Consider the following 20,902-nt stretch of genomic DNA (forward strand, 5'->3'; position numbering starts at 1 on the left):
CTGAAGAGCTCTTTAAATATTTAAAAATTGATATATTTTCCATAATTTCATTGAAATTTGGAATAGGATTTTCCATCATTGAAGCAGAAACCTTTAAGTCTTCTGAAATTTTTAGTTTTAATTTCACTGTTGTTTTCTTTTCATTCAACATACCAACCATTATCTGATTTTCACTAACTTCCAGCAAACACCATGGAGATGGTAAGCATTGAGGATTACAAACATCCTTCTTCAGTTCAGACAAATTTCTGTACTTGACACATGACGGTAGTGGAGGTGGATCACGAGGTAGCTGAAACAATGTGCATTAAATTTAAATAAATAATTGTTTCATTGTTAATTGCATAACAATAATAGAAAACTCAACATGTATAAATTATGCAATAAAAATAGAAACTATTTAATTTGTTTGTCTCTAAAGTTTTGAATTTCTAAATGCCATACTTACTGGAACTTTACGTGGAATAGGCTTATGTGTAACTATTGACTTTTGTGGCATGTATTCTGTCGGTAAACTTCCAGGTTTAAGATAATGTGGTTTCTTCTTGAAATACACATCTGTGAAAAAAAAAAGTAACATTACTTTTAATGTGAGCAGAACTGATATTGTTTTTTATGCAAAACAATTAAAAAATATATTGACTTGATTCGACTTGAAATAATTAGTATTTACTTTCTACTCATTTGCCATATACTATAATAGTAATAATAATAATCTTTATTGTCCGTATGGAAATTTGTCTTACAATTTGTGCATTACACCAAACAAAAAACATTATAACTATAAGAAACCAAAGTGTACATTCACACCAGACTCACTCGTAATCTACATGTGACAAAGTTTATATCAGATTGTTCTTATTTAATGATTTGATTGCCAAGGGAACAAAAGAGTGTTTGTGTCTGTTTGTCTTTGCTATCTGTGTCTTGTATCTGTTTTGTGATGGTAAAATCACAAATTCCTGACACAAAGGGTGATTCTTTATTTTGAGGATCTTGTTATCTTTTTTATAGATGTTTGTCTCAAACAACTGCCCAAATGGGGTTTGTTTTTTTTTGCCAATGATCTTACCAGCAGCATTTATGATTCTATAAAGTTTATTTTTATTTTTAATGCTCAGATTGCCATACCAGGCAGTGATATTGAAACTTAAAATATTGCAGATGTGAGCATGATAAAACATAGCCAAGGCCTTTTTGCTAACATTAAATGAGGACAGTATTCTTAGTAATCATAATCTTTGCTGACCTTTTTTGCTGATATAATCAGTATTTGCAGTAAACTTTAGTTTATTGTTTAGGATAGTACCAAGGTATTTAAAGGTTTACACTATTTCAATAGTCTCTCCAGCTACAGAAACAATATCATTTTCCTTCTTTTCCCTATGAAAATCGATTATTATTTCTTTGTTTTTTTTTTACTAATGACTAATGTTCACTAACATTTTAAATATGTTGCACTACATTAATATAATTTTTCATTAATAATGAGCATATTATTATTATAGTACAAATAATACTCAGTGACATATATATATATAACTTATGGATTGAATACTTACCTTTATCTGGTGTAGAATGGCTGTTGTTAGTTGGTACAAAGCAACTCTCTTTGAAATGACGGGATCATATTGTGGCAGTATCAGGATTAAAGCTAGAATCAACACGGTCAATCAGAGCAATAAGATCATTTCGCCATACATCATTTTTACCTTTCTTTGGTAACTTGTGAAAAGAAAGACCACGACATTTGGCTCTCAGAGTATGGCAACCAACAATAGCACAATTTGAGCCACCAGGCATTGCAGCAGTACATTAAAAAGCAAACGAGACCCAAAAGAATGTAGAATAGAAATGTTGAGTTGGATAGTCCATCTATAAACTAAATCTAATTTTATTTAAAAGTAATTGGAAAACACAGCTTGAAATGTACCAATCCATTAAAGAAATATTTAATATATTCCAGATCAAAATAGCTCAGATATAAAAACTAGTACCTAAACCTTAGTTTGGATCGAATTATTTTCATATCTAGTTATACTTGTATATAAGATATGTTAATACACTCAAAGAAGGAATAGTCATTCATGCCAATCATGGATAAAACACTTGAACATATCTATACTCGCTAGCCAGCTAGGATAGTTAAGATTCATAAATAAAACGAATCAGCTTGAAATTTGTATTGAATTTAACAAGTAAGGCCTGAAACTAAAGTTTCAGTGAACGTTACATCCACACAACGGAAGAAGATTCTATATACAGAATAAAGATCAGTTGTTTGTTTACATTAGAGATATTGTTAACCACAACATGGCCAGATTTTTACAGCAGGAAACTTTAATAATGTTTGTTTTGTAAAATGTTTTACATGTTTCGGATGTTCCTTCAGAGTTGAAGATAGTTTACTTCCTAGTCCAAACCTCCCGCAGGACGACGGGAGATGGAGCGGGCAGGGTTTGAACCATCGACCGTCGATAAATCCGAACGACAGTCCAGCGCGCAAACCGCACGACCAGGCAGCCATCCTAGTTATATTATTTGTTATTTGTTAAATTTATCTGATTGAAAGGCACTGATTATCCTTTAATAAACAAAACTAAACCATGTTAAAATTAACTAATATTTATATTTTTCATATAATGGGATCTCATGGTAAACTAAACTAAATTATAAATTTAATGTCAATAAATTATATATATAGCCTATATAATTCTCTTCTTCCCTCAACAAGAAGTAAATATATATAATAATAAGATTTGTCTTCGAGTCCGAAAATCAGTGAGGAATGCAGTATTTCCCGTGGCTGTGGAGCCCCAGCTGTGACCTACATATTTTGCCAAACCCAGGGTCAGCATAACCATTGTCAGCAGGTGGTTGATTTAGATTTTCTTTTCGCCGTCTGCGTTAGTCATCGGCAGCGGATTTTCTTTTGCTCTCAAATGTGTATCCAGCGGCCTTCATGAGTGACCTCCAGCTGTCTCGTTCTGAGACCGCATGCAAACAGGTGCTCTCTTCTATGTCAGCCAAGGCAAATTGACGCCTAAGCTGGTATTTGAAGCGTTTCCTTGGGGCGCCTCTGTTACGTCAAAAAAAAAAAAAAAAAGACTGCCTTTGTCATACGTTCGTCTCCCATACGGGATACATGCCCTGCCCAGCGTAACTGTCGGTACATTAGAAGTCCCTCTATACTGTCCATACCGGCGGTTGCAACTACAACGCTGTTTGTAGAGATGTCTTGCCACCCTTTGTCCATGATGGAGCGCAAGCATCTATGGCGAAAGCGCTCACGTAGTTTTAGTTACTTTCTATATAGTTTCCATGTCTCAGATCTATATGTGTATCCCGCGGCCGTTGTGAGTGACCTCCAGCTCTCATTCAAAAGCCGCATGTAACCAATGTGCTGTCTTCTATGTCAGCTAAGGCAAGTTGGCGCCTAAGCTGGTCTTCAAATCATTTCCATGGGTCCCCTCTGTTACGTCGACCACCTTTTAGCTCGCCAAAACAGACTTCTTTTGGTATATGTTCATTCACCAAACGAGATATGTGTAAATTGTCAAATGTGATTTAAAACAAAAATAATCCAAACTGGCATCACAATTCAATAAATGTCGTAAACAAGAAAATACACGAAATACAGGCTGGGCTAATTAGTTTATATTGGCTAAGAAAATCAGTTATAAAGCTTTACAGTTATAGAATTAAGTCACAAATTGATTTGTGCACACTTAAATCTGTAACATCTTCTATAACAATTCAGTTTCCATTCATGATTTGCTGTAAAAGTAGTGGTATAAAATCTTCGGGAATGGTTTCTTTATATAGTAAAAAAAAATCTACCGGAAGTCAATTTACCACGCAACCAAGGACGCCTCCGTGAATGGAACTTATACTTAGTTACCTTAGTGTTGGCAGTCCATGTAATATATAGTCTTTGGTTATCATGAAGGTCAAGTTTTAGAATTGGTGCTTCCTAAGTAAGTCAACGTTTCCAGCGTGTGGTCAGTCATTGGAATTTCCCGCTCTTTTGTTTGATTTTCACAGGTCATTAGAACACACACACACACACACACACTTTTGGTTCTAGTTCTGATGGTTGAGATGCTTTTTCCGGTTGTGTAAAAGTACTAGCAACGTCAGAGATGTCTTTACCCAAATAAGGTAATCTCATCTGTATTCATTACATCTAATGCTTTGAGTTTTTGATAGTTTCATCAATATGTGGATTCCATGACAGTTTTTCATTTATTATAACACCTAGGTATTTTGCGTTTTTAGTCTGTGTTACTGGTTTGCCATGAATAAGACGAGTGGAATTAATTTGTTTTAGTTTTTTTGTTACTCTTAACAACTGACATTTTTCTGGGTGGAAAGACATGTTCCAATTTGATTCCCATTTCTGTAATTCATCTAATTCTCTTTGTAGAATTTCTGTATATTGTGTTGTTTTTATTGTTCTATATATTATGCAATCGTCTGCAAATAATCTGACTTTTGTTCCTGAAGTAATGCAATGTGGTAAATCATTTTGTAAATTAAAAAAGATAGTAGTGGACCTAAGACAGTTCCTTGAGGTACACCTGAGTTTACTGTTATTGGTGTTGATTTAGAGCCATTTATTATCACAGTTTGTTCTCTCCCTATCAGAAAATCTTTAATCCACTGATGCAATGGACCATCAATGCCAAAATATTTTAATTTTTTTAAGCAAACTATGGTGGTGAATTTTATCAAAAGCCTTTGAAAAATCTAATTATATAGCATTTATTTGCTCACTATTATCTAAACCTTTAGAAAAATCATCAATTAGTCCTATTAGTTGTGTTTCACATGATCTATATTTCCTAAAGCCATGTTGGTATGAAGTAAGGACATTATGTTTGTCTAAGTGGTTTATGATGTTGCTACATATTATGTGTTCTAGGATTTTACATGTGATGCTGGTAAGTGATACTGGTTTGTAAGTTTCATTTTTTAAATACGATGGTTGGGGGGGGGGGTGACATTAGTTTCTTTCCAGAGCCTTGGTATTCTGCCATGGTTAAGAGATGCCTGAAAAAGTATTTTGAACACTGGTGCTAACTGATTGCTTAGTTCTTTGAGTAATCTAGCTGGAATACCAACATGTCCAGACGCTTTATTCGGTTTAATGTTTGCAAATAGTTTTTGGATCCCCTTTTCTTGTACTACTATATCTCCTATATATTATGCAATCGTCTGCAAATAGTCTGACTTTTGTTCCTGAACTAATGCAATTTCAGTCCTACAAACTGCTCATATTTACAAAAAAATGTTTCCATTTATTTTTAAAGAGAAAAAATCTGTTTAATATGCATGCAATTGAAATATAATTTAAAACAACAATTAATAAGTAGTATTTTATACACGTAACCTGCGAGCCGACAGCACACCACAAGAACAACTCTAACTAAAGGGAAAATTTTTTTGTTTTTTTATTCGTTGAGGTTTTGATTTAGAGATTCACCCTTTACAAAAACAATTAGATATATTAGATAATCATTCAATAACATCAGTTAGGCCAGGTTCATATTTAGCTTCACCTTAAACTATTCCATAGTCTGATGACAATGATGATAGAATTTTATTCACTGACAGGCCCGTCCATTCTTTCATGTTGTCTTCCCATCGCTTTCTCTGTCTTCCTCTCCATCTTCATCCTGCTAATGTTCCCTGAAGGAAGGTCTTTGCGAGCCCCGAGGACCTTGTGATGTGGCCATAGAGTAGAGTTTACGTTTTTTGACAATGGTTATTAGGTCATCGTGAGTCCAATAAGGTCCAATCGCTGCATTAATCCTGTTTCTTATCTCTTCATTCGAGATTCGGTCTTTGTTAGTGACGCCTAGATTTAACTATATCTTTATAATTATCAGTTCATCGAATACATTTAAATATTAACAATGTAATAATAATATTAATTTAATAAATCTCCGTATCCTGCGGCTTCAAGTCGTTAGTCGATCTAACAATACAACAGTATGCCTCTTCCTTTTTATCGACGGAGATAAAGTTGTAGTTATTGATAGTTTGTAGTTCCTAGTTCTTTCTGAAAATATTGAAACCCTCCTTTTTATCTACCTGAGCGGACTACTTCGGGGGGCCGATTTTGAGTTTGTGTTTCCACACAAACTTTCTTTGTAACCTTGTTTTTTGTTAAATATGGCTTCAGCGTTACCCAACTCAAATGTTTCTTTGTATTCAGTAAAGAGTTGAATAAATGAATAGATGTACGCGAATATTTGCGTACCAACTTATGTAGACATTTGCGCACCAACATATTTAGAGTTTAGACATGAACATCCTGTTCACATGAACTCACTAGCGGAAATTAACTGTGCTTAGCTTATTGGAAAGTGTGAAAAGACTCCTGGCAATAATGAAGCATTAGAAGAAATATATTGAATATTATAAACCACTAGCGTCATTAAAAGATGAATTGTTTTAAAAAAAAGTTTAATTGTAACTTGTTTTTTGTTTCGATCTACTCCAAGGAGAGAGGGTTAGACACTGTGTGTTATGTACATGTGGAACATGACGTCACACATGGGCTTAGCTGCTAAATCAATAGCATTAAGACCAAATACTGCACAATTCTGCCTGACGGCATGACAACTACAAAGCTACAAGCTGAATTAAACAGTAAGCAGACATTGGACAACTTGGCATCAATGGGCATCAACCTTTATGTCAGCGTTTCTCAAACAGGGGTCGCGACGTCCTGACCCACGATCGGGGATGGGGAGGGGATCGGGGGGGGGGGAGAAGAAACCGGTCAGTTTACTTTTCAAAACTCTCCCGGACTCCACTGTGGGAGCTAACAGCTCTTCTCCAGACAAGAGATGGGGGTGGGGCGAGAACGACATTTTTGTTTTAGTTTGGTAAAAGTTTGAGAAACACTGCTTTACGTTTAGAATCTGGCCACAGCTCTAACCTTCATGCGTTCTCAGCTCAAAGAATACATGTGTGTGAGTGTGTGATTATGAAGCAGCTCCTGATTGCCTTACTCTCTTGCAGGCGCATAAACAATGCCAAAATTTGAATTAAAGTTTGAAATCTTTAAAAACAATTATTTTGTCACAAGTATCTACATCTGTGATGTAACATGCAATAATTTCTAAGACGACGGGTTGCAACTGGAATATAATAGATTGAAAGTCAATGCTACACGAATGAGAGAGAGAAAGAGAGAGAGAGAGAGAGACAGAGCGTGAGAGAGAAAACATAAGATATGGGTTGCAACTGGAATATAATAGATTGAAAGTCAATGCGACACGAATGAGAGAGAGAAAGAGAGAGAGAGCGAGAGACAGAGAGAAAACATTAGATATAGTCCCTTGACATGACCTCTAACAGTTTACCTGAGACACGGTGTAGACTCCTTGTTGTGTCTGCTGTCCTTAAGTTCAACGCGCACGACCAGGATACAATTGGATTAATACATGTAGGCCATTGTAGGTCACCAGAAGATGTATTAAATTAATACACTTGGGCTTCGTTGCACGCGAGTGTGATTTTATAAATAGGACTAAAAATGAGGTGATTTGGAGGTGCCCTATCATGATGCATCTATCTAACCATCAACATTCACACAATCTGAAATGGACAATGTAAAAAAAGTTTTTTATATTGTACATTTTCAACACGCTTGTTTACAAATAACTAAACATTGTATCCAATACAATTTAAGTAATGTTAAACCAATTAATATACAAATTAATGTTAAATTATTGCATCTACTGTAATAAATGGTTTTAATTACCAATTCTTGTTCTAAACATCTGGGAAATAAGACCCTTCTAGTTAAAACCAATGGCTGACTCCTTCTAGTCGTGCGGTTTGCGCGCTGGACTGTCGTTTGGATTTATCGATGGTCCCGGGTTCAAACCATGCCAGCTCCTATCCCCTGTCGTCCTGCGGGAGGTTTGGACTAGGAAGTAAACTATCTTCAACTCTGAAGGAACATCCGAAACATATAAATCATTTTTTTTTACATTTTACAAACACACACACACACTCTCTTTCTTTCTCTCTCTCTCTCTCTCTCTCTCTATCACACACACACTTTCTCTCTCACACACACACCGTCCCTCCCTCCTACAGTCTACAAAAATCGCAACATAACATCTTTAGCGCAAAACTATCGGCCTATTATCGGCCTGGAGGATAGTCTTTGTAATATTACTTCTCAAATGGTATAACTTCTCAAATGGTTACGTTCTGACGTTTATATTGCAGTTAGTTTATTCATTATGGCTTTAATACGAAACAGATGACTATTATCCATGTTTTCTGTTTCCTCCCAATGTCGCTGACGTGAGGTCGGTCTTGTACCTGAGATTTGTTTACCGTTTATTATTTTCTCCATCAACTGCAAACCTGGAGTAAACCCATTAAGTGCTTTCCAGAGAATGTACTATTGGATCTCCTTGACTACATCTGATAGTAAAAAGCACAAACCTGGGACACTCCTGTCAGTATTGTAAACAAATTCTTCCATCAGGTGTAGCCGGTGGGTAAAAAGCATCTTTAAGCAACATTGATGCTACATACGTTAAATATATAAGCAGTATAAACTCAAGCGAACAGGTAGAAATCTCTTCCTTCTCTCTCAGATCTCAGAACTGGTGTCCAATTTGTCATTTTTGTTTACAGTTAGCCACCAATGATCCAGTTGACCATGTCTGAAGTGACCCCCGTGTCTCGGTACGTGACGTTTTGGCGCCGCCGTTTTGGCGACGGGACGTTTTGGCGCGAGCCGTTTTGGCGACGGGACGTTTTGGCGCGAGATATAATTTGACGATAATTTAATAAGCACGTATCTTATTTTTAATGAACCCTTGAATTCCAGCGACTTAGGCGAATAACCATGGTGTCTATGTACACTTAACTTTAAGTATTTTGAGAAACATGGTACATGTATTATATTTTTACTTATATTAGCAAATGTTTGGTATGTATAGTTGGAGATATTAAACCAATGTTAATTTAAACAAATAATTGCATCAATTTTTAGTCTATCATCGTTTCATTTTGTTTTTAATTTTAAAGTATTATCTTAAAAAACTTTTTTGACAATAAAAGTGTGCCTCTTAATAAACACACATACACAAGCCAAAATGTTTATTATAAAAAATGATGTGAAAAACAAACACACATTTACATTTAGTTCGTGAAAAATATGTCTTAACACAAACACTCATGCAAAACATAGATATGAATAATTCTTTTAAAAGAAATAATACAATAAACGTACATAATGTATTTCGCGCCAAAACGTCCCGTCGCCAAAACGGCTCGCGCCAAAACGACCTTCGCGCCAAAACGGCGTCGCCAAAACGGCGGCGCCAAAACGTCCTGCTTCGCCCGTGTCTCAACATGTCGCTGCCTCACACAGACGCCTAGTGCCCACTCTTTCTTCAGATTTCTGTTAATTAGAAATGTCAACAGGTCGTGCCTCTGCCATGAAACCTGGCCACTAATTAAATCAATGTTTTAAATATCGCTTTGGAAGTCATTTAAATGTCCCTAAGTGATTGTGTGCGCGTTTGTCTGTGTGTGTTTGTGTCTGTGTGTGTGTGTATGTAGGTTTTGTTGCAAAAACAAGTTCATTTTTCCGTGGTAGTGACGGATTGATATTAATCCACGCCTGATAGCCAACAGTCTTCAGTTTCATGACACATAATGTGAACTCACTGATGTCACATCGCATGATAATATACTCATGCAAACACCGCATGTTACATACTGGATGTCTAATCGCTTGATATACATTTGATGTCACATGGCATGATACACATTTCATGTCACATCGCTTGATACACATTTCATGTCACATCGCTTGATACACATTTGATGTCACATCGCTTGATACACATTTCATGTCACATCGCTTGATACACATTTCATGTCACATCGCTTGATACACATTTGATGTCACATCGCATGATACACATTTCATGTCACATCGCTTGATACACATTACATGTCACATCGCTTGATACACATTTCATGTCACATCGCTTGATACACAAAAATGTCACATCGCTTGATGCACATTTCATGTCACATCGCTTGATACACATTTCATGTCACATCGCTTGATACACATTTCATGTCACATCGCTTGATACACATTTCCTGTCATATCGCTTGATGCACATTTCATGTCACATCGCTTGATACACATTTGATGTCACATCGCTTGATACATATTTGATGTCACATCGCTTGATACACATTTCATGTCACATCGCTTGATACACATTTCATGTCACATCGCTTGATACACATTTCATGTCACATCGCTTGATACACATTTCATGTCACATCGCTTGATACACAATTAATGTCACATCGCTTGATACACATTTCATGTCACATCATGTTATAACCACTCTGGGTGTTATGCTGGAGCTAATCTCAGTTGGTGATTCGAACCCAAGAAAACAAAAAATCTATAACAGACGCAAAATAGAACTCTGGGATTTATAAAAAAACAGAAAAAAAAAACAACAAATATTCATTCTATATCCAAAATCACTAAATTTAGAGGCACTTCAAGACAGAAGACTACACACTAACGTAGTAATAGTATATAGAAACTGAACAATAACTTACTAATAAAAAACTTTGTAAAAATGTAATGGATACTAGTAGGACGAAATTATCTTAGCTTTACAAGGGACGTCTGCAAATTAACCAGAAGAGCCTCCTGTAGATCGGAAGAGGATGGCAGAGGGTGGAGGGGAGGGGGTCGAGATCGGGACCATCGTTATGATAGAGAGAAGCACGCCCATGAATCCATCCTGTAATATAAATGTCAACATTATTTAAGTAACCCTTGCATAGTATGAGTCTATAGACGGAGGGATTTATTAGGACTCTCGTGAATAAACTACAACACAAAGACAAGAAACAATTATTCAGGCCATTCTTCTTTCTAATAGATCTACATGCTACATACATGTTAGATCTAGTCCAAATGTTAGATCCACAAGACCAAATGTTAGATCTACAAGACCAAATGTTAGATCCACAAGACCAAATGTTAGATCTAAAAGACCAAATGTTAGATCCACAAGACCAAATGTTAGATCTACAAGACCAAATGTTAGATCTACAAGACCAAATGTTAGATCTACAAGACCAAATGTTAGATCCACAAGACCAAATGTTAGATCTACAAGACCAAATGTTAGATCTACAAGACCAAATATAGATCCACAAACCAAATGTTAGATCCACAAGACCAAATGTTAGATCTACAAGACCAAATGTTAGATCTACAAGACCAAATGTTAGATCTACAAGACCTAATGTTAGGTCTACAAGACCAAATGTTAGATCTACAAGACCAAATGTTAGATCTACAAGACCAAATGTTAGATCTACAAGACCAAATGCTAGATCTAGTCCAAATGTTAGATCCACAAGACCAAATGTTAGATCTACAAGACCAAATGTTAGATCTACTACAAGACAAAGTGTTCCACTAGAAACGTGAAGTCCTCAGCACTGAACGACCCCTGGAGTGCTCCTCCCTTCCTCCTTCCCTCAGTCATGTCCAACAAGAAGGACAAGATTTAGTCAGAGTTGGCCAGGTTATAAGCTCTTTGAACATTGCCATTATGTCTCTGAGTCAAGGGACGAAACCAGTGAGAAATGGGTCAATGACTTCCAACCCCCCCAAAAAAAGTACATAAAATAGCAGACTAAACTCTCATTATGGAAGAGTCTATCAGTATTAAAACATCCAGAACTTAGAACTTTCATTCATTTATCGGATTAGAGTTTCAGAGCTGCTAACCTAGTTCTATTGTACTCAGGAGTGCTTTAAAAATATATGGGTCGGACCATACCTATACATGTTTTATCAACTCTAGTTTGAAAACTCAGTTTTTTTTTCTCAGAAAATAGCCTAGTTTATTACTGTATATTAATTTTTCCCGTCCTGAAATTAGTTCTATAATTAGTTTTTAAAGTTCTCTGAAAAAAAAAATAAAGCTCGTCCCGATCGGTTGACTCCACTGAGAGCTGATTGAGTCTACTGATACCTGGTTAAGTCTTCTGATAGCTGGTTGAGACTACTGATAGCTAGTTGAGACTACTGATGACTGGTTGAGACTGCTGATGGCTGGTTAAGTCTTCTGATAAACGATTAAGTTTTCTGAGCTGGTTGAGACTACCGATAGCTGGTTGAGACTACTGATAGCCGGTTGAGACTACTGATAGCTGGTTGAGAAGACTGATAGCTGGTTGAGACTACTGATAGCCGGTTGAGACTACTGATAGCTGGTTGAGACTACTGATAGCTGGTTAAGTATTCTGATAGACGTTTAAGTCTTCTGATAGCTGGTTGAGTCTACTAATAGATATGCCGTTTAAATACAAAACTTCTTTTCTGAGAGAGATTCAATTACATTCTCTCCTTACAAAAAGCACAGAAAATCGAGTTAAAAAACAAACAAAAACAAACAAACAAACAAACTGCTTATCATTGGAATATTATTAAGTGTAATAGATCTATACATTCGGAGAATGGAGAAAGAAGGTTGACAGATCTTGTGTGGTGGCCCAGCGGTCAAGTGAATGTGAAAAAAATAAATGCGAACCTGCCCTAACTGATGTCCTATAATGAATAACTAATTGATCTAATTGTTTTGTTAAGGTCAAACTCTTATTCAAATCCTAAAAAAAAGAAAAAAAACAACATTTCCGTAAAAAAAACAAAAAAAAACTTCCTTAAGTGATCTGTGGGCGTCATGATGTCACCGCCGTTCACGCGATAATATGAAAACCTACTTATTAATTGTTGTTTTAAATTATGTCCAACTTATATGTATAATAAATAGATTTTTTCTCTTAAAAAAAGTAACATTATTTTGGGTAAATGTAGTAATTAGTAGGACAGGACTTACATAACGTAGCAATTCAAATGTAAAAAAAATTCTTTTAAAACAAATGTCTAAAACCATTTGCATAAATGTGTTAAAAATATGGTATATTATATTCCTCCCTACTGAATTGCCTCTCATACCTGTTACTATTAATATTGAATAGTTGTAAAAGTGGTGTATTTTTATGAAAAAACTGCTTGCATAAGTGATTTAAAAAAATAGATTTTTCGCTTTTAGAAAGAAAAAAGTAGCCGTTGCATCAGAACTTTGAATGGTCTAAAATATTATGATGTCTGATTTTCACTATCTTTTCTAGTTTACGATATCTAAACGGGACGGACGGACGGACAGACATTTCACACAAAACTAATAGCATCTTTTCCCCTTTCGAGGGCCGCTAAAAAAACAAAAATAAAAACACATTTCGTATTCTACATGTTGGACAAATTCGTAGAAGTGCTCTTTTTTTTTATCTAGCGCTACTAGAACATTGGAATGGGTTGCCTGAATCAGCCAGGAAAACCAATGACTAAGTAGAGTTTAAGTCTCTAATCAAATGCAAAACTAGATTAATACATGGCATACGTATGACGTAATTATCTTCTCTTCTATGGAAACGTCGGTAACTTATAAGGTAAGATAAGATAATCAGTCAGTCAAAGTTGAAAAAATAAAAGAAAATTCCTTTGTACAAAAATGAAAGAAGCTAGATTTATTGATTTTCATAACGACATTTATTGATTCCACAATCTATCCCATCATGCACTCATCTGACGGAAAGCGGGAAAATTTGAAGTGTATCTTGAGGACTGAAGTGGAACATTCGCTTCAAGAGCAGACGTGACAACAAGACCATTGCGTGGTCATGATTTCAATCTATCTATAGCAAGATAAGGGAGATTGAGGTGCCTCATGGTATTGACAAGGCTTAGTAGCTAATTAAAGTACATACTTCACTACAACTATCTGACTCTGTACGGTGTATAGGATATTTAAAAATAGAAACAAAACTAACCAGTTATTTTTAGAATATTAAAAAAAAACAACTCTGGAAAGAAAAGGGGAGGGAACAAATTCTTCAAGTTGGTTAGTTTTATCTTTCAAAGTTGTATTTTCTTAGCAGTTACCAATCCATATTTCAGAATTAACCGATTAAAATGACATTATCACCAAAGTTTTTAATATTATACACCAGTGATGCCCGACCTAATTCGACCTGCGGTCCATTTAATTTCCCACACTCTTGCCCCGGCCACATGAACGAAAAGGTACAGCAACGATATGAAATTGACCTGAAACTATTTGATTAGATGCACGTGAATCTAGTACTTACATTAATTATTGGGATATTTCACGTTTTTCATTTTTATTTTACGCGCCAGAAATTGGCTTAATTTCTCTACTTCTCTGCCATATGGCAGCGGGCAAGGTTTTCACCCGGGACCATTTGAATGAGAGTCTAGTGTGCATATCACATGACCAGGCATCTGACTTAGGAAACTAAAATGGATAAATAGAGGATACGAGAATGTGAGGGAATGTGAAAGGAACTGAGACAATGTGAGTGTAACAGTGGAATTGTGTGGGAATGTGAAAGGAACTGAGACAATGTGAGTGTAACAGTGGAATTGTGTGGGAATGTGAAAGGAACTGAGACAATGTGAGTGTAACAGTGGAATTGTGTGGGAATGTGAAAGGAACTGAGACAATGTGAGTGTAGCAGTGGAATTGTGTGGGAATGTGAAAGGAACTGAGACAATGTGAGTGTAACAGTAGAATTGTGTGGGAATGTGAAAGGAACTGAGACAATGTGAGTGTAACAGTAGAATTGTGTGGGAATGTGAAAGGAACTGAGACAATGTGAGTGTAACAGTGGAATTGTGTGGGAATGTAAAATGAACTGAGACAATGTGAGTGTAACAGTGGAATTGTGTGGGAATGTGAAAGGAACTGAGACAATGTGAGTGTAACAGTGGAATTGTGTGGGAATGTGAAAGGAACTGAGACAATGTGAGTGTAACAGTGGAATTGGTTTCTGTGTTCTTATTCTTTCAGTAACTATGAATTCCAGTGTTGCCGGAAAACATATTTAGATAGAGAAACGGCAGGCATTTTCTTTACAAAATTCATTTTAATCCACAAGGTGAACATATTAAAAAATTGATCATACATTACAACCAATCACTTCATCTCAATTATAGTATCAGGCTTAAATATATCAAAGAAATATATCTTCCCATGTTAATATAATCTTGTCTAGAATTAGTTTCTCCAAAATCACAGGAAGAAACCTTCAGACCACTCTTGACAGTTAGACAGTAATGGGACTACTGTAGAGACAGATGACCAGAAAACGTTGGATTAGATTCGATGTACTTGAAAGAATTTAACCGTCAAACATATATTTCAAAAAGTTGTAGATTTCTTTATGACATAATAAACATATTCTCTTAGAATTTCAAGGAAATAAAATAAACAATAGATGAGCAAGAAAATGCATTGATTTTAACAATATGAAACATATGATTTCAGTTTTGAATGACTGTGCTACATTCTAGTTTAAGCTACTTGCATTCTAAAAATACAGTACAAAGTATACATTCATTACATGAATTGACGCACGTATATTCAAAAATGTTAAATAGTCTTTGGATTCTTTCTACGCACACTATGTATCACGTGACTTTTTCTGGAATGTCTCTCAACATTGACACAAGCATGAGCAGATTGTGCATACATCGACTACGTATCGTGTCGGATTAAAGGGTCAACTCTACACTAATTAGTCATTAAACGTTAAGTGCACTTACATATTTGGGTGCCTTGTACTAAACATCAAAGGTTCCATCTAACAATTAACATCCACCAAACACCCAACTACTAAACATCTAACAATTAACATCCACCAAACACCCAACTACTAAACATCTAACAATTAACATCCACCAAACACCCAACTACTAAACATCTAACAATTAACATCCACCAAACACCCAACTACTAAACATCTAACAATTAACATCCACCAAACACCCAACTACTAAACATCTAACAATTAACATCCACCTAACACCCAACTACTAAACATCTAACAATTAACATCCACCAAACACCCAACTACTAAACATCTAACATTAACATCCACCAAACACCCAACTACTAAACATCTAACAATTAACATCCACCAAACACCCAACTACTAAACATCTAACAATTAACATCCACCAAACACCCAACTACTAAACATCTAACAATTAACATCCACCAAACACCCAACTACTAAACATCTAACATTAACATCCACCAAACACCCAACTACTAAACATCTAACAATTAACATCCACCAAACACCCAACTACTAAACATCTAACAATTAACATCCACCAAACACCCAACTACTAAACATCTAACAATTAACATCCACCAAACACCCAACTACTAAACATCTAACAATTAACATCCACCAAACACCCAACTACTAAACATCTAACAATTAACATCCACCAAACACCCAACTACTAAACATCTAACATTAACATCCACCAAACACCCAACTACTAAACATCTAACAATTAACATCCACCAAACACCCAACTACTAACATCTAACAATTAACATCCACCAAACACCCAACTACTAAACATCTAACAATTAACATCCACCAAACACCCAACTACTAAACATCTAACAATTAACATCCACCAAACACCCAACTACTAAACATCTAACAATTAACATCCACCAAACACCCAACTACTAAACATCTAACAATTAACATCCACCAAACACCCAACTACTAAACATCTAACAATTAACATCCACCAAACACCCAACTACTAAACATCTAACAATTAACATCCACCAAACACCCAACTACTAAACATCTAACAATTAACATCCACCAAACACCCAACTACTAAACATCTAACAATTAACATCCACCAAACACCCAACTACTAAACATCTAACAATTAACATCCACCAAACACCCAACTACTAAACATCTAACAATTAACATCCACCAAACACCCAACTACTAAACATCTAACAATTAACATCCACCAAACACCCAACTACTAAACATCTAACAATTAACATCCACCAAACACCCAACTACTAAACATCTAACAATTAACATCCACCAAACACCCAACTACTAAACATCTAACAATTAACATCCACCAAACACCCAACTACTAAACATCTAACAATTAACATCCACCAAACACCCAACTACTAAACATCTAACAATTAACATCCACCAAACACCCAACTACTAAACATCTAACAATTAACATCCACCAAACACCCAACTACTAAACATCTAACAATTAACATCCACCAAACACCCAACTACTAAACATCTAACAATTAACATCCACCAAACACCCAACTACTAAACATCTAACAATTAACATCCACCAAACACCCAACTACTAAACATCTAACAATTAACATCCACCAAACACCCAACTACTAAACATCTAACAATTAACATCCACCAAACACCCAACTACTAAACATCTAACAATTAACATCCACCAAACACCCAACTACTAAACATCTAACAATTAACATCCACCAAACACCCAACTACTAAACATCTAACAATTAACATCCACCAAACACCCAACTACTAAACATCTAACAATTAACATCCACCAAACACCCAACTACTAAACATCTAACAATTAACATCCACCAAACACCCAACTACTAAACATCTAACAATTAACATCCACCAAACACCCAACTACTAAACATCTAACAATTAACATCCACCAAACACCCAACTACTAAACATCTAACAATTAACATCCACCAAACACCCAACTACTAAACATCTAACATTAACATCCACCAAACACCCAACTACTAAACATCTAACAATTAACATCCACCAAACACCCAACTACTAAACATCTAACAATTAACATCCACCAAACACCCAACTACTAAACATCTAACAATTAACATCCACCAAACACCCAACTACTAAACATCTAACATTAACATCCACCAAACACCCAACTACTAAACATCTAACAATTAACATCCACCAAACACCCAACTACTAAACATCTAACATTAACATCCACCAAACACCCAACTACTAAACATCTAACATTAACATCCACCAAACACCCAACTACTAAACATCTAACAATTAACATCCACCAAACACCCAACTACTAAACATCTAACATTAACATCCACCAAACACCCAACTACTAAACATCTAACATTAACATCCACCAAACACCCAACTACTAAACATCTAACAATTAACATCCACCAAACACCCAACTACTAAACATCTAACAATTAACATCCACCAAACACCCAACTACTAAACATCTAACAATTAACATCCACCAAACACCCAACTACTAAACATCTAACATTAACATCCACCAAACACCCAACTACTAAACATCTAACAATTAACATCCACCAAACACCCAACTACTAAACATCTAACAATTAACATCCACCAAACACCCAACTACTAAACATCTAACAATTAACATCCACCAAACACCCAACTACTAAACATCTAACAATTAACATCCACCAAACACCCAACTACTAAACATCTAACAATTAACATCCTACAAACAAAAATCCAACAAAAACAACAACATAAACAAACAAAACTAAAATAACACTGGGTATTTTGTAATATGCTTTTATTACATCATTTATCTCAGCCATGATGACCTCTGACCCCGTGAGGTCGTTGTACTGGGCGGTGATGTGCAGGGATATGGTGACTACTTTGTCTGTAAATGACGTTGTTGACCGGGACACTTGGATACACAGGCCTTCTCAACAGCCCCGTCAGTCTGCGTCATGATAAAAAGATAAAGTTTTTGTTACTTATATAGGGAAGCTAATAGGGGTCTCTAATTCGGGATAAACAATGTCTAGAGTTTGACGTTCAAGATTTTTAGTGGGGATACTATCCAACTGTACAGCCGTAGAGATTCGAATCAATATAAATAAAATATATTTCTTACTTAATTTCGGTTTATACATATATACATATATATTGTTCACTTACAGAATAGGGTTGACATCTAAATCGGTTTGTCCAAAACTAACTAGCCAAACACAGACGAGGAAGATTACTGGAAGAAATGTCTTCTTCATTTTGTGAGGTATTATTTCCCTTGTTAATGGATCTTTTGAAATAGACACGAAAGATAATGATAATAAAAAAAAGCCACTCGTTATACTAATGAACACAAAATCAACTGAATTAAAAAAAGCTACTTTCATTTTACATAGAGCAAGAAATCGACGAACTTGAAAGAAAAGAATTGAAGAGCAAGAGTGCCGGAAATGTACCGGGCCCACAGGCCAAAGTTGATTAGACATCTCTGATCAAAACTATTTCTTTGCTTATTAGTTATGCTCCAAAGTGTTCGGTAAACATCCAGTGGTCAGTGGCAAGTACTTATCAGTTTTTGCGACCACCAGTTAGCATGGCCAACACGTGACCACTGCTATTATGTCCTCTGAATAATTCCAGAGTCCCGCCAATAATGAATGGACTCATAAACAAGCCCAATTCTCCAGACATTCATATTAGAGATGTCAGATAGTCTTGGAGCTTTAGATCATCTTGAATAGAGATAGAAATCTATGACTCTTTCAATTTAAATCGCAGAACTCAGGAGATTTTGTGTTTAAATTTTGTAAGTTGATTTTGTTTTCTTAACGAATCAAAATTTGATCGAATCCAAAGGAGATGAAACCTACACATCCTAGTCGATGAAGATTCAATTTAAAGATTCTCATAATTTAAACTTTTAAACATTGAAACTTGAGATGTTTAAGTGGAAATAATAGATTATCTACAATTTTTAATAATTTGAAAAGTTGTAAGTCATTTGACTGAAATAAGTCAAGCAATAAGTAGACCTACATGTCCAATGTTGGGCCACTGAAGTTCTCAGTCCCATGGTGAATGTCTACATTTATAGGGCATCTGGTGGTGGGGGTCAAGCAGAAGAGAGAGGAGACAGCCAGGTAAAACGTATTGATTTATTTTTCATTCTTAAGCTGAAGTAAAGCCTGTCAGTTCAACTGTCAGTTCAAAGGTTTCACACTTTGACCTTACTTTAGGATAATTCGTTAACGTGGAGAGATTATATTTTGTTAGTAAAACTGCTTGAGTTATGGGTCATTGCTGTCTCTCAATTCAACATACACACTTGTGAATTCTTTGTTAATTAAACTGAAGTGACACACTATCTCTGTGTTTTGGTGATCAAAGTTGAATCCTTTCAAACTAAATCCAGACCATAAATTTAAATACAACGATGAACTACATCGCAGTGAGAAAGAAAGTCAAACGTTGAACTAAATACGTATTGAACATAATAAACTGATTATAAGGTAGCTGGGGGATAAACTGGCGTGATCAACAGCACCAAACAACAAGCAATGAACCCCGACAACTTGATCTGTCTTTCTTCTCAAGTCAGTCTTTTATGTCAAGACCGTCCCAGAACAAAACTAACCTTTGACCCTTTCTTTGAGTATTTTTTGGTCCCTTTCTTCTCTGCTGGTCAGTGTATTTGTTGAGACAACAATCGATCAAGGTCTCAACTTGAAGCTGGACATCAAGGACATCACTAGAACTAATCTTTTCTAAGCAGTTGAATGGACTGAATGTGCAGTCAGGCGTGACGATACCTTTTTTTTCCATTTCCGAAATGAAAGAGCTTATCCTAGGGACAAAGAAACAGATATAAAAGTTATGCTTACATGATTACTACTAATCAGGTTTTTCTTAGTAAATAGAACTTACTCCAATGATATAAAGAAAATTAACTGAAAATATAAGAGTTGCGGTGAATGAAGTCAAAATGCATATGATTGTGTGTGTGTGTGTGTGTAGGTTTTAATTTCTAGCTTGTTACAATGCAACTCGCTCTGTCTGTCTGTCAATCTGTCTGTTACAAATTTCGAACACATTT

The 20,902-nt window shown here is 35.6% G+C and overlaps 1 long non-coding RNA gene across 1 annotated transcript; it reads right to left on the reverse strand.

The window, feature by feature from the left end:
• Positions 1-19: 19 nt before the first annotated feature.
• LOC106060909 (uncharacterized) lies at positions 20-1,961 on the reverse strand. Its single transcript, XR_008776691.1, has 3 exons — positions 1,563-1,961; positions 449-558; positions 20-292 (listed from the first exon to the last, which is right to left on the reverse strand). It is a non-coding gene; the product is annotated as an uncharacterized LOC106060909 (long non-coding RNA).
• Between the last annotated feature and the right edge of the window lie 18,941 nt (positions 1,962-20,902).

This window comes from Biomphalaria glabrata, chromosome 2, assembly GCF_947242115.1.
Source record: "Biomphalaria glabrata chromosome 2, xgBioGlab47.1, whole genome shotgun sequence".
NCBI classification, from domain to species: Eukaryota; Metazoa; Mollusca; class Gastropoda; family Planorbidae; genus Biomphalaria; species Biomphalaria glabrata.